Source organism: Lonchura striata, chromosome 3 (genome assembly GCF_046129695.1).
Source record: "Lonchura striata isolate bLonStr1 chromosome 3, bLonStr1.mat, whole genome shotgun sequence".
Lineage (NCBI taxonomy): Eukaryota > Metazoa > Chordata > Aves > Passeriformes > Estrildidae > Lonchura > Lonchura striata.
The window spans coordinates 75,485,535-75,498,545 of NC_134605.1; the positions used below are offsets into that span (position 1 = coordinate 75,485,535).

General features: G+C 34.9%; 1 long non-coding RNA gene across 2 annotated transcripts in view; it reads right to left on the reverse strand.

Moving 5' to 3' along the window:
• Positions 1-12,279: 12,279 nt before the first annotated feature.
• Positions 12,280-13,011, reverse strand: part of LOC116183482 (uncharacterized) — a 34,149-nt gene continuing 33,417 nt past the window's right edge. For both annotated transcript variants that reach the window (XR_013339606.1, XR_004148117.2), the window contains exon 2: positions 12,280-12,572. This is a non-coding gene — a long non-coding RNA (uncharacterized LOC116183482). The remainder of the gene's footprint in view (positions 12,573-13,011) is intronic.

The window sequence follows — 13,011 nt, forward strand, 5'->3', positions numbered from 1 at the left end:
GGTCATTTCACCTTATTGGTGTGAAATTTTAAGGATGAGCTGTTCTAATATTGACATGAAAGTTCTCTTATCTCTGAGAACAGAGGTTTTCTTCTTCCATCCCTCGGGAAAGGTTTCTCATCTCTCTCTCCAGTTGGATCACAGCTACTTCAACATCTGCTTGCTTCAACAGTGGTGCCTCTGCTCATGGCTGTGGTTAGAACGCTACATCCCCCCAGTGCATTCCATGAGTTACAGGAAAAAAAAAAGTCTGATGTATCAATTATATCTTCACCATAGACTTTCAAGAGAATTTCTGCCCAAGACTAAGGCGCCTCCTCATTCTCCTCCCATTTGAGATATGAATCCTTCCTCATTGACCTTGGTGTCTCTATGTTGCTTTCTTTGTGCGTCTTCACTCTTTCCTTTTCTGTCACTCAAGAGAGGATTAATGTCGGCAAGTTTCATCTGTGTACAGAAAGAGTATGTTGCCCAGGCCTGCGGATGGTGACATGATCTCTGCCAGGCAGTGGCCGCTCTGGCTGCATGGCTGTTTTCCAGCCTCTGCTGTGTTCAGTTCCATCCATGGGGCTGCTTTTGGCTTGGGGCTGCCTCTTTTTCCGCCGGGCTGGCAGGGTGGCTCGGCAGCTCGAGGCCGGAGCGGAGCGCGGCTCCTCCCAAAGCCGAGCTGGCGCTGCCTGGCCCGCCAGCCGTGGTTGGAACTCAGCGGTGGCAGAACCGCAGCCGGGCTGAGCTGGCCAGGCTGCGTGGTGGAGCAGGGTCTGGCCCGGCCGGCGTCCAGTCTCCTGCTCAAAAGCAAGAGAGATTTCCCGGGCTTTGTTCATTTTTAAATGTTATTTCACCACATTTGGAGGCATGTTCAGCTTTCTTAAGTGGTTTAAAAGGGTGCCAATACTCAAAAGTGGCCACCTGATTGGTTCTGTTGGGTTTGGAGGAAGCTGTTAGCAGTTCTCACAGAGAATCACTTCCATAACTGATGGATTTTCTCATTAACTAAAAGCCAAGCTATATCAAACCACAACACTGGGATATGGAGCAAAATTTGTGCTTACGTAAAATGTGTGAAGATCTGGCTGATAGTCAGGTTACAGTGTAAACAACATCCAGTTTCATGCGTGGTTCACAGAGAAAAGGAGATAAAGAGACTACAAACTGCACCAAATAAATATTAATATCAGACAAGTTAGATTATTTTACAATATCTAAGTAATCATAAAGTTTTAAAGCTGTCTTTGCAGAAACTTCCCTGAGCTATCTCAGGGCCTTTGGCAAACAGAACTGATTGAGAATTGTACCAAGAATTGTATTTTATAAAGGAAGAGAGTTTGAAGACAATGACTACAGAAATGAGGATGAATTTTTAATCAATAAATGAGTAGATAATAGAGTTTTAAGATTGCAAATGACTGTTTTAATTCTGTAGCAAGTTCTCTGTTGGCAGTTTTCTGTTTCTACAGAGTATAGCTTATTGAATAATGAGCCACAAGAATACAAATCTTCAAGTCAATTTCAAGATCAGGATTCAAGATTATTTTTTCTCAATGATTATGTGCTTGATCCTGTTTGTGTGAGTGTATATATGAGTATTTTGGGTGACATACAAAGCCACAATATTCTGAATATCAAATTCAGCTTATACAGAGTTCTTTTTCAAAATAATTGAAGGGTTTTGACCATATTTTGACTTTTTAACTGTTTTTTTTTTAAGATTAATATAATTTTTATAAATAAAGATGCATATAATTTTTGGAAAGGAAAATGGAAACTTTTCATTGCAAATATTAACATTTAAAAGTGAAAAATATTTTACAATGTTGTGCTGGTATATTGTCTTACATTTTAAAGAAAAATGATGTATTACATATTGTTGACATTTAATTAAATCACTACCCATATCTAATGCAGGCATAGATAGAGAATATATGGTTATTTTTGTAAGCAAAAACGGTTTCTGTCTCAGCCAATAAGATATTTTCTGTTGAATTTTATATTACTCTATACTACACATACCTATGGAAGTGTGCCTCTCTTATCACTGTCTTTCAAAGCTGTATTTAAAAAATCAGCTCCAACCATAGATTACAAAGAAAACTATAATATACAGAGCAATAATGAGAAAAGGTGAAGAACAAAAAGGTACTGAGAAATGTCGCTAAAATATGAAAGATATTTTGATGTAGATCATGATAAAGTTACTCTGATCTAGCACTGGTTTAAAGCCACATCTTAATAGGAACACTTCAACAATAACATAGCAGAGGGAAAATATTTATTAAATAAAATCCTATAGCTCCTGCTTTAAAATAAAGCCAGATGATATGGCATATAAGAGCACAGTGATGGCTATGAGAAGGGACATTTGCCCTTCAAGACCACATCTGAGACATATCCTCTGTCTTGTCATAAGGAAGACATACCATGCAGCCCCATATCAATATTGCAGTTGTTGAATCAAGTATAGCATAAGGGTGAAAATATTTCTGTTTGAGAAAAAGAGGTATATATTAAACCAGGACTAATAAAACCAAACATTTTAAATAAGCAAATCCAGGCAATCTTCATCTGAGTCTTTTAACAGAGCTGTCTAATGATATCCTTGAACTATTAGGTTTGATTTTCAGTGTGAATTTTCAACCCCAAAGCATTTTTGTAGTGCCAGATGTAAATAGGAGATCCTATTCTGTTCCAATGTAAACAAGAAAAAAGTATAATTATAGATTTGTCAGCCTGATAATGATCTCAGGCAGAATAATGAAACAGATGATGCTGCAATCCTGTTTTGTTTATAAAGGTAATAAAACTGATAGAACATACTTAGTCTTCTATAAGGGATTTCATTTGGTAGCACATGACATGTTGATTAAGAAAGAAAATCAACGTGGCACATACTGAAGATATTAAAACCTGGGCAAGTGAAAGGTCTTAAAATATTACTGTAAATGAAGAATAATTTTTCAGATGTTTGTCTACAAGTGCCACCAACATCAGTATTTGACTCTATTGTATTTAGTATTCCTTTTCAATGCTTGGAAGAAAATACACAATGATACTGATAGAATTGCAGATGAAAAATGTTGAGTGTAGTGAATAATAAAAAGGAAAGTCTTTTATGCAAGTTGATCAAGACTGTCTGACAAATTAGATACAAACAAACAGCTGAATTTATATAAAGCTAAGCCTAAAGTCATAGGCCTAGCATGAAAAAATATTATTTCCAAAAAAGCAGGAAAAGTTTTCAATTCCAAGAAGCCAAAGCTCAGATGAGCATGAGCTGTGATGTTATTGCTCTCAGTATTTGTACAGAGGGAAGGAAGTTATATCAATTTTGAATATTACTATTTCAGAGCAGTTATATGTTCACATCTGCTGCTACAGACATGCAAATAGTTTAGAGAGGTTACATTATAATCCTTGGGATTATCCTATTGGGAAATAAACCCTACAGTACATAACTCTAGCAGCTTAATCTCTTTTAATCTAGTTAAATTTATCAAATAACTAATTATTAATATTCAAAGAATCAAATGTTTGTAAACTAAAGCATTTACAAGGGAAGCAGATCTTTGAAATTAAAAATTATTGATATGGTCTGAGGGCAAGATGTTAAAATGAGACAAATTCACATCAAAAGAAAGCTGTTGGTGTTTTCCAAACAGGAAAAAGTGGAAAAGGTTTTCTATAGCTGTATTTACTACATCCTGGGCATCCTGTTTTCAATAAGACTTCATGTTTCCAGAAGCTGCTTCTGGCCTTAGAATTGATGAATTTATTTATAGTGATAGACATTGGACAGTGCCATGGTTTTAGGTCAGCCATTGCTGTGATGATGCACTGCTGTAAAGTGGGGTATAAGTGCTTCAATAAGTCTCCTCTTTCCTCTGACACCTGTCCTCTTCTGGTTGAAAAATTTTCAAGTGTTTATCAATTTTTGCAGTATATCTGGGAAACCATCCAAAACTTTATAATAATTGATTTTCTTCTACATGGTGGTCTTCTGAGGGCAAGAGAGCTTACTAATATTTTCTGCCATGTCCAGCTGCTAACTCTGAAGATGCATAATTGCATTTGACCTTATATCCTGCCTGTAGTCTGATGCTAAATAGGAAAGGTAGTAAAGAGAAGATCAACGTAGCTGTGTCATACTCTTGTTCCATGATGCTGCTTTATAGTATGGAACATCTGTTAGTTCTAGAGTTGTGCTGACTAATTGAAGTAGCCCAGTATAAATTAATTTTTAACCAGTCTCACAGTATTACTGTTATATGTTCCTAGCAGGTAGAATTAGAATTATTGGTCACAGGAGTATTGTGCCACATACTAGCAATGAAAATATGACTTTAATGGTTTTAGAGGAATTTGATTGCTCCTTCTGTTATACATCATTCACAGTCTGGACTTAAGCCATCACAATATGTTACTGTGAGTGTGCTGGGAGCAGAGAGAATTCTCAGGAAATGAGGGGCATACCAGCCCTCTATGTTTAAGTAATCAGCAGATTTTGGAATGGCCCATTCAGGCTGAAACAAATCAGTTCTAATGAGGAAATCCTTAGGTTTATGCTAGATATTTGTTTGTCATAATATCTCTCCAGGATGACTTTTATGCAATGTCTTATCAACTGTATTCATGCAGCTCTCTCTAACTGGGAGTAGTCCATGAAAGGTACATAAGCTTTAAATCTTGCCTCAAGTTATTTCATTTATTTTAGCCCCATTATGATAGAATTATTATTTTTGTGATCCTCTGCAATAGTTATTTAGTATCTAACATTAATTTCATTTGGAAAAGTTTTATAAGACATATGTGAGAAACATTGTATTGTGTTCTTTTGTTTCTGAAAAGGCCATCTGTAATTGTGGTCTTACAGGAGCTTGGGGCTGAATTCTGTCCTAAATTATCTCATTTGAATTAATTTCATGCAATGTAAATCAAACAGATTTTGACCTTTATTCAGTTTTGAAAAGGCATTATGGAAAATTGTACCTTCATATTCAGCAGATCTGCTCTGTATTCAGTCACATTTGAATTCAGTGACAAAAAGTAAATGTGTTCTACATCCGGATGACAGAAGCAGGGAGCTGATGCAGTTGTGGGAGTGTGGTATGGGTTCCCTTCTGACTCACCATCATTAACATGGCTGCTATGTAAGGGCTTAATTTGCCAAAGCCTCCAAACTCCCACACCCTCAATTGGCTTCAGCTGGAGTAAAATGGATGAATACGTTTGAAATATAATCTTCCCTCTTTGTATTAAAAGACAAAATTCCCTTGGGAATCTAGATGTAAATCAAGAAGGATTTTCTCTAAAATAGAGTCATATCAGTAACAGCCCAGTTGAAATAAACATTTGAGTTTAATTTTCAACAGCAAAGATGAAAAATCATTAGCTAGAGGGAAGAAGGAAACATGTTTAATTGTAAGCAGAGCCAGTTTTATCCAAAGATATTGAGCAAACAAAAGCTTTGACTGTTGCAGCTAAAAGAGTATTGCAGAAATTATATTTCTGCTGTTTTTGCTAAGATGAAACACCATCCCCTGGAACTGTGGTCTGACTTTTGTCTTCACAGTGCAGGACTAGGACTTTGTTGAAGTCAAATGATTCTATAGTGTAGGCAATAAAACCTCTGAGATTATTTTTTGGTTTGGGACAATCTTATCCAAAATAGCCAATGGATAAGAATTTAGGAGAATTGATTCAGTTTGTCGATATTGGAGAAATTCATTATTCCTATACTGCTGATACCAAGGGAATTCTTACTCTGGAAAATCTGACCTTTACTCTGATTGCAGTGTACATTTGTATTAGAAGAATAAAGCTGATCATTACAAATTTAACCCTAAAGTTTAAGGTTGTAGTTTAAATATTGTAGAAATATAGTGGGGTAAGAAGGCTCTTCCCATGTCATTGAGTCCAATCTCTTTGTATGACAATCAAAAGTGGTAATCTTCTTTATAGATTTCAGAAGTGAATAGGTTTCCGTTTCCCCTGCTTGTTAATGAAAACTGCTTCAAAAGTTTCTTCTTTAAAACACATTCTTCTGATTTCCAGCCTACATGTAGGCTTTACTAGTTAATATTAGCATACTCCCTTACAGCCAGAGGTTTGCTATAGTAAAAAAGTGAAATGACTCTTCTCTCTTTGAATTGTACTCTTTTCATATAGCCCTCTTGGACTTGTTTCTGTTTGAATCCAACTGTTTTAAATATGGAAGACCAGAGTAAAGTGGTGGGAGTAGAAAGGGTCAAACATTTACTTCATACCTCCTGGAAAGACCTTTCTGACTCCTTGAAAGATCACATTTGCATATTTTAGTGTTATACTATATTAATATGTCAACAGTCATGACTTTTCAGTCATTTCCAATTCTTAACCTATAGTAGAAGTGCTTATATTATCAGTTCTCGTGTTTATTCCCTTTCCTATTTCTCCATTATGAAAGATCACTCAGCCCTTTTTGCATGGTGTCTTGAAATTTTCTTTTATTAGAGCACTCTCAGTCTTATATCATTAGCAAACTTCACAGTCTGCTCCTACTTACCACTATTAAAACCTAATTGCATCATTAATACATATTTAAACAAGATCAGCTTCAAGGAGAAGTTGCACTGAGATTGAGGCTGGCAGAACTTCTTTTGACACTACCAATGACATAACTACTTTAGCTCATTCCTTAGATCTCTTTACGTTCCCGGGCAGTGAAACAAATTTAAGAATTAACCCTTATATGTCTTCTAAAATTCTCTAGAAATCCAATATAGTGACTATTTTTTATCCTGTGCTTTCTACCCCTGGTGACATTACTGGTGCTGAGATGCACTACAGCCTGCAGCAGTACTTCAGGGTTTGTAGGTGCAGGTACCACACAGAGGTGTTTGCATGGGTATGGCCTGAGAGATTCTAGATTTAATAAGTGTCACCAGTGCCTTGTGATCTCTTGAGGTCAGGATACATCAGAATGTCCTACAGGTGAAAGAAAGCTATTTTAGGGGATTTTTAACCTGGTAAAACCTAAAATACCCACAAACTATAAACTAGATTGCCAATTGTGACTATAAAATAACTGTTTCCCTAGTATGTCTATCTACATGATTCTATATAATCTATATCTATATCAATCTTCATTGTTAAAATTTTTGTAGCATTATTATTTTTTAAATTCTATTCTTCATTGCCGTATATTGCTAATTATTAATGATCTTAATATAAATTAAATATTATAGATGTACATTCTCAATACATATAATAAATACAGAAGACAATGGAAATGGTCTATACTTGTAAATATCTGCTACCTTACTGGTTGATGTTTACCTACTAGAATGAGGAGATTTCTTGGAAAAACTGCCCAGAGTTAATTACTTCATCAGTGGCACACACTTAAATAGCATTTTAAATTAATACTCTTAAAGACAGAAACAGACTATGCTTCGTACATGTGGTCAAATCAGCTACATTCAGTATAAATCCCAGTGAGATGTACTCATATGTAAAAACATGTATTCTATCAATGAAAAGAAATCATTAAATACTGTTGTTTTTTTTTTTTTTTTTCTCCACATGTTGATATTGAACATTTACTGAAGGCAGAACTTCTGCCACTAAAAATCCTGTAAGATATTTAGATTTTTGTCCATAAGAAACAAAATTTGGGGTTTTGCTTCTCAATGTTTTAAAAATTAGTCCTACTTACTTAATTTAAGAAAGTGTGATAGCTTCTCCTGAGATTTAATGAAACCAAAATAAAATAAAAAGTATTCAGAAGATGAACTCTTTTAAATGAAGCTGAAAGCTTCAGTAGATTTTAATTAGAATTGCATGATAAGTTTTACATATAAAGCATACCCATTCAAATTTGGCTTTTGGCCAGTTCTGCAAAAGCAAAATAACATTAGGAACTATCTTTTCAGTGCACTATTTTTTTTTTCTGAGAAAAAAAATTACCAGTTAGCATGAAGTTTGTAAAACAAAGTCCTGTAATTAACTATGTGCTGTAGTTTGTTGTATTTTTTAATTAGACTGAAATTGTGTTGAAGGATGAATACATTAATGAAGAGACCCTACCATTTCTGTTTGGCAATTGGTTTTTTTGGTAATTGCTCTATCCATTTTGTTTAGCAACTGCTGTTATCCCAGTATAAAATTTGGGTTTGATTTTTAAAAAATCCACAAAGCAGTTGTTTTTTCACTGACAGCACTTCACTATCAGGCATTTGAAACCACTGCCACACAAGACCAGTGTCCCTCAAGTTTGTCTTTGGATACATTTCTAAGCATTTTTGCAGATGAAGTAATATTTCATTTTACATAATGATAGGAATTACACAAAAAATATCAGCTTCCAATCAGTTCAAAATTCAGATATGGAAAGGCAGGCTTCAAATGTCATTACCCATGTTATAGAAAAAAGTGGCTGAGATTAATATATTGGTGTGCTTCAAATGGGTACTTGGTGTCTCAGAAGGGATAATTTTTAAAATCCAGTATGAAAACAAGGTTCTTACATGAGTTGGAAACTTGATAGTCTTGGGACAGATTTTGTCTGATCTCCTTTTCTCCCCATGATGTCTAGTACCAAACAATAATTCACCAAAATAATTTCATCTCACAAACAATTTCATCCACAAATGGGTAGGAAAACGAAACAGATTTGGTCTGTTGCATCAAGAAAGAATGCTAGCATTAAGGTCACAGTACACTTAGTTCACATCTGTTCACCTTTACCTTCCAGTTCTAAATGTGTTTGAGAAGTGGGTTTTAACATGGGGTTTTGAGAGGTGGGTTTTGACACCTCTCCAGGCACATCTTGCTGACTGTTAGTATTTGCTCCTCTCTGTGAGGTAAGATACATTAAAGAATGAAGAAAATTAACATCTGTCTCTAAAGTGAAAATCTAAAGTCCTCCAAAACCTTGGAATTTGAAATTTCTAGTGTTTTGACTATAAACTCATGTTTTGATGTTTACCATACACATGCATTTTAATTTTGTTTTGCACGACACTACTGATACTATTCAAGCACACATTGATGTCTCACAGTCCTACCAACTGCAGAGTTTTACTGAACTTGCAGAGTTCAGTAAAATTGCTTGTATTAAAGAAGCCTAATATTATATAGCGTATTTCGCTTGTTCTGTGAAATTTGGATGTCTGTAATATTCCTTAAATCATCAAAATATTGACTGATAAAACTTCTGTTTGTCTCTGTTAGGCTAATTATAGCTCTGCAGTGCTTGGCATTGTGATTTGCAATAGACTGTAGACATCACATCCTAGTTATCACAAAGGCTTATCCAAGAGTTTGATTTGATAGACCTCCGCTGATTTATATCAAAAGTTAATTTTAAACTTAATTGCTGTAAGTACCCACTTAATGTATTTCACTTGCCCTGAGGTACCCTAAGCTTTAATGCGTGGGTATTCCTTTCATCTTTATTTTAATTCTTAAAAGCTTTTTGTCCATAAAGCCACTTAGCATTGCATACTAGAGATGTGATTTCTTTGCTTCCTAATTAAATAGATCAATGAACACTGTAAATGTAAGGTCTTGGCTAGATTTAGAAAACTGTAGAAAATGTAAAACCACCACACATGAACATTCTCTTGGAATTGTTCAAGCATTTTAAAATAAGTCTCTAGAATTACAGAGGCTCATAGACACTGTTGAAATTCAATGCAAAATAAAGAGATTAAGTATTGCTGGATGTCATTCTTACCTTTATAAGCAGTATCCTTAACATTATATACACTTTAAAAACACACCACCCTTCCTAGTATGAGTAGCACCAATCAAATCAATTGTACAATTTTGACATTATCCTAGAGAGTCAAGAATTTTTTTGTTACGGTTATACAGTTGCTAAAAAATTATTCTATCCCTACAACATTTGTCTTCTTTCTTTTTTACCATAAAACTATACATATCAGCGCATTTTCCATCATATTAGAAAATAATGTCTGAAATGCAGATTCATGTTGGGTTTATTATTCCTTACTTGGTAAGCAACTTTTATTTTGTAATGCCTTCCTGAAAATTTTATCCAGTATTGGTACCATTCTCTTTTATTACACATTATCTATTCATTTTACCTTTTGCGATAAAGGATGGAGGATGGAAAAGGGGAGAGAAATTATAGAAAAACAGCAGCAGAGAAGTCACATTATCTTTGCAGCTCCATCAGATTTTTCCACCTCATAATTCCATTACATTTTGCATGCACATTGCCTGTGGCTTTAGCGATTGTAAAAGCACTAAACTGGAATTTACAGACTTCACAAAGTATGTAGCAATTGTTGAAATTGTTTTAAAGCAGTTAAAGCAGATAAAATATAAGGTAGTTTTATTTTCCTTTACTGCATTTTTACTTTTCTCCATTAGTATAACAAACATCTGGAAGAAATTAGAGCTGACTTCAAGGGGAAAAAAAGCCAACAAAAACAACAACAAAAAGGCCTGCTTCCCCAAATAGAGTGGAAATAATTCTATTAGAAACATTCATTGATGTGTACATTCTGGTATGACAACTGAATAGAAAAAATACATGCTGGAGAGGGATATGTTCATGGTCTTCATTATGAATGAGCCAAGAATACAAATGTCATAAATAGGGAAAAACAAAAAAAAAGAGGGTGATTTGGAAAAAGCAATTTCCACCTTGATCCCTTGATTCCTTGATTTCCACTACTACAAATAGTAATACTGAAAAGGAAAGTAGGATAGGATTACGGCAATTCATTAAATTATCTGTTTGCAACCAGGCTGGGAATTTCTGCTATATAACTATAATTTTTAGGACTGTGTTGCTAATTTTATGTTTTCAATTAATTAATGACTGACCAAGGCAATACCTCAAAGGCTGGAATCTCAACATTGTTCTATATGTAAGATTTTTGCAATAATATTTTGTCCCATATTTGATAAGCAGAATCTTTAAAAAAATCATCTGGAGGAAGTAATTGTCTTTCCAATTCTTCAATAGTAGAGAGATTTCCCTGTATTCCCTTTTCTGTTCCCTTCCTCTTTAATTTTCTATCTCATAGTCTGCCTGGCCTCAATACAGGAAAACCACTGAAGCCATAGGAATGAAGCTCCTAAATATTTTTAATGTTTTCCTCTCTGTTCTTAATGTGGAATGAAAAAAATATGAGTAGAATTGTCCATATTTCCAGTGCTACCAAAGGAAAGAACACTGTGGAAGACTGGAAGTTAAGAAAATCCTCATTTCTTTAATAGTCATGATAAGACATCATATTGTGAAGAATCTTCATCTTAACCCGATGCTTCTGCATTGCTGTGATGGCCCAGATTTTTTCCAAGACAACTTTGACAAGCCAGTCAGAAGCTTATCCTACAGCTTCAGTGCATTATGGTCTTGCTAAATTTTCTCCTCTTCCACTGCTGAATGAGCACAACTTGAAGTTATATGTTTATCTGTAAATAAATGAAGATAAGCATTTCTATGTGGGTATTCAGGGAATAGGCTCCTTACCAGAGAGTGCTTTAGGAGAACTGGTCTGTATCTGTGGACTACTTGTAGATTATGATTTCATAGCATAGCACTAAGTATTTTTTATTTGTGAAGATCCAGCTCAAACTTTTAGTATTAAAAACATATGTTGACGATATTTTCAGATATGAGTAAGAGAAAGCTTTTGTGATTTGAAAAGGACTGCAGTGGGTAGACATTCGAGTGACACATTCCCTCATCTGGGGGATATTCATATGACACAGGCAAACAGGCTGTTGTTATCGAGTGCTTTGTCATTGCTAACTCACAGTATTATTCAACACAGCCATGGTGATTACGGTTACTTGGTTCTTCTCCTTTAATCTACCAGACTAGCAATTTTATTCTAGTGATCTATTATTTCCTAAAATGTTAGGAAATAGTAATTTAAGAGATTAAGTGGGTGCACACTAAAGATTTAGTCAAAGGGGAATCTTGGTTTAAAGGCCTTAATTAAACCTCACATAATCAAAGTGAATATTCAGCGAGTTATTACAGCTTTAATCTGTGCTGTTATATCTGTGATTCAGCATGACACTACAGCTTTCATTTTTTCTCTTTTCCATCTAGAAGCCTTTGAAGGATAGCTTCTGCTATTCAATGCAGCATTTGGACATACTGGGAAGATTTTGAGTAGGAATGTCAGAGGATCTTTTTAAGCTTTGAGATTTCTTCCCTCTGTCAGTGTGAAGACAGACCTTTAGTTTCTCTTTCTGCCTTAATTTATGTACAAAGTATAGATACACAGAATAAAGGGCTATGCAGAAATGTAATGCTATTTTTAGACAAGACATTTATTCTATGCCAGAGGCTCTACACCCTCAAACATCTTCAGATCAGGTGATATTTAATGTGTTAAGCCTCAAAATGAAAGACATCTTTGCAAGTACTGCACTGCAGTCAAAAGCAGATAAGCATCTAAATATAACAGCTCTCCTGGTGTCAAGAGAATCCTCAGAAAATTAATAGCCAATGGTGTTCTAGGATACCAGATCCAAGGACTCTGGCGCACTGAATTAATGCTGTTGTTGGTCTCAAGGAATGCTCCTCTTTGGGGATGCTTTCCTACCTGTAAAGAGCAAATGAATAAAGATCTTGTCTTTCACAGCAAATAAATCAATATGCAAATGTCTTGAATATATTAAAATAATGTGTCTATATGGACAAGTCATGCAGATAAGTGGAGTGCTGATAGGTTATCTGTAGGAAGAGCTTTCATTTAAAAATATAAAAAGGCCTTAATGCTCTCCACAGATATCACTATAAATGATGAACAGGAAAAACAGCAAAAGCTTTGTTCAGGTCAATAAGACTGTATTTTATCAAACTTTAATACTAGTGAAGACACATCTATTTCAGAGCTGATAATAAAACTGTTTTATTGAAAAAGAGGCAGTTTAAAATTGGTGTTTCTCATTTCTTTTTTTTTTTTTTTGGCTGATTAAATCAGGATCACTAGCAGAATAGTTGGTAGTGATTTCTTTCTAATAAAGGTTGCTTGCAATGAT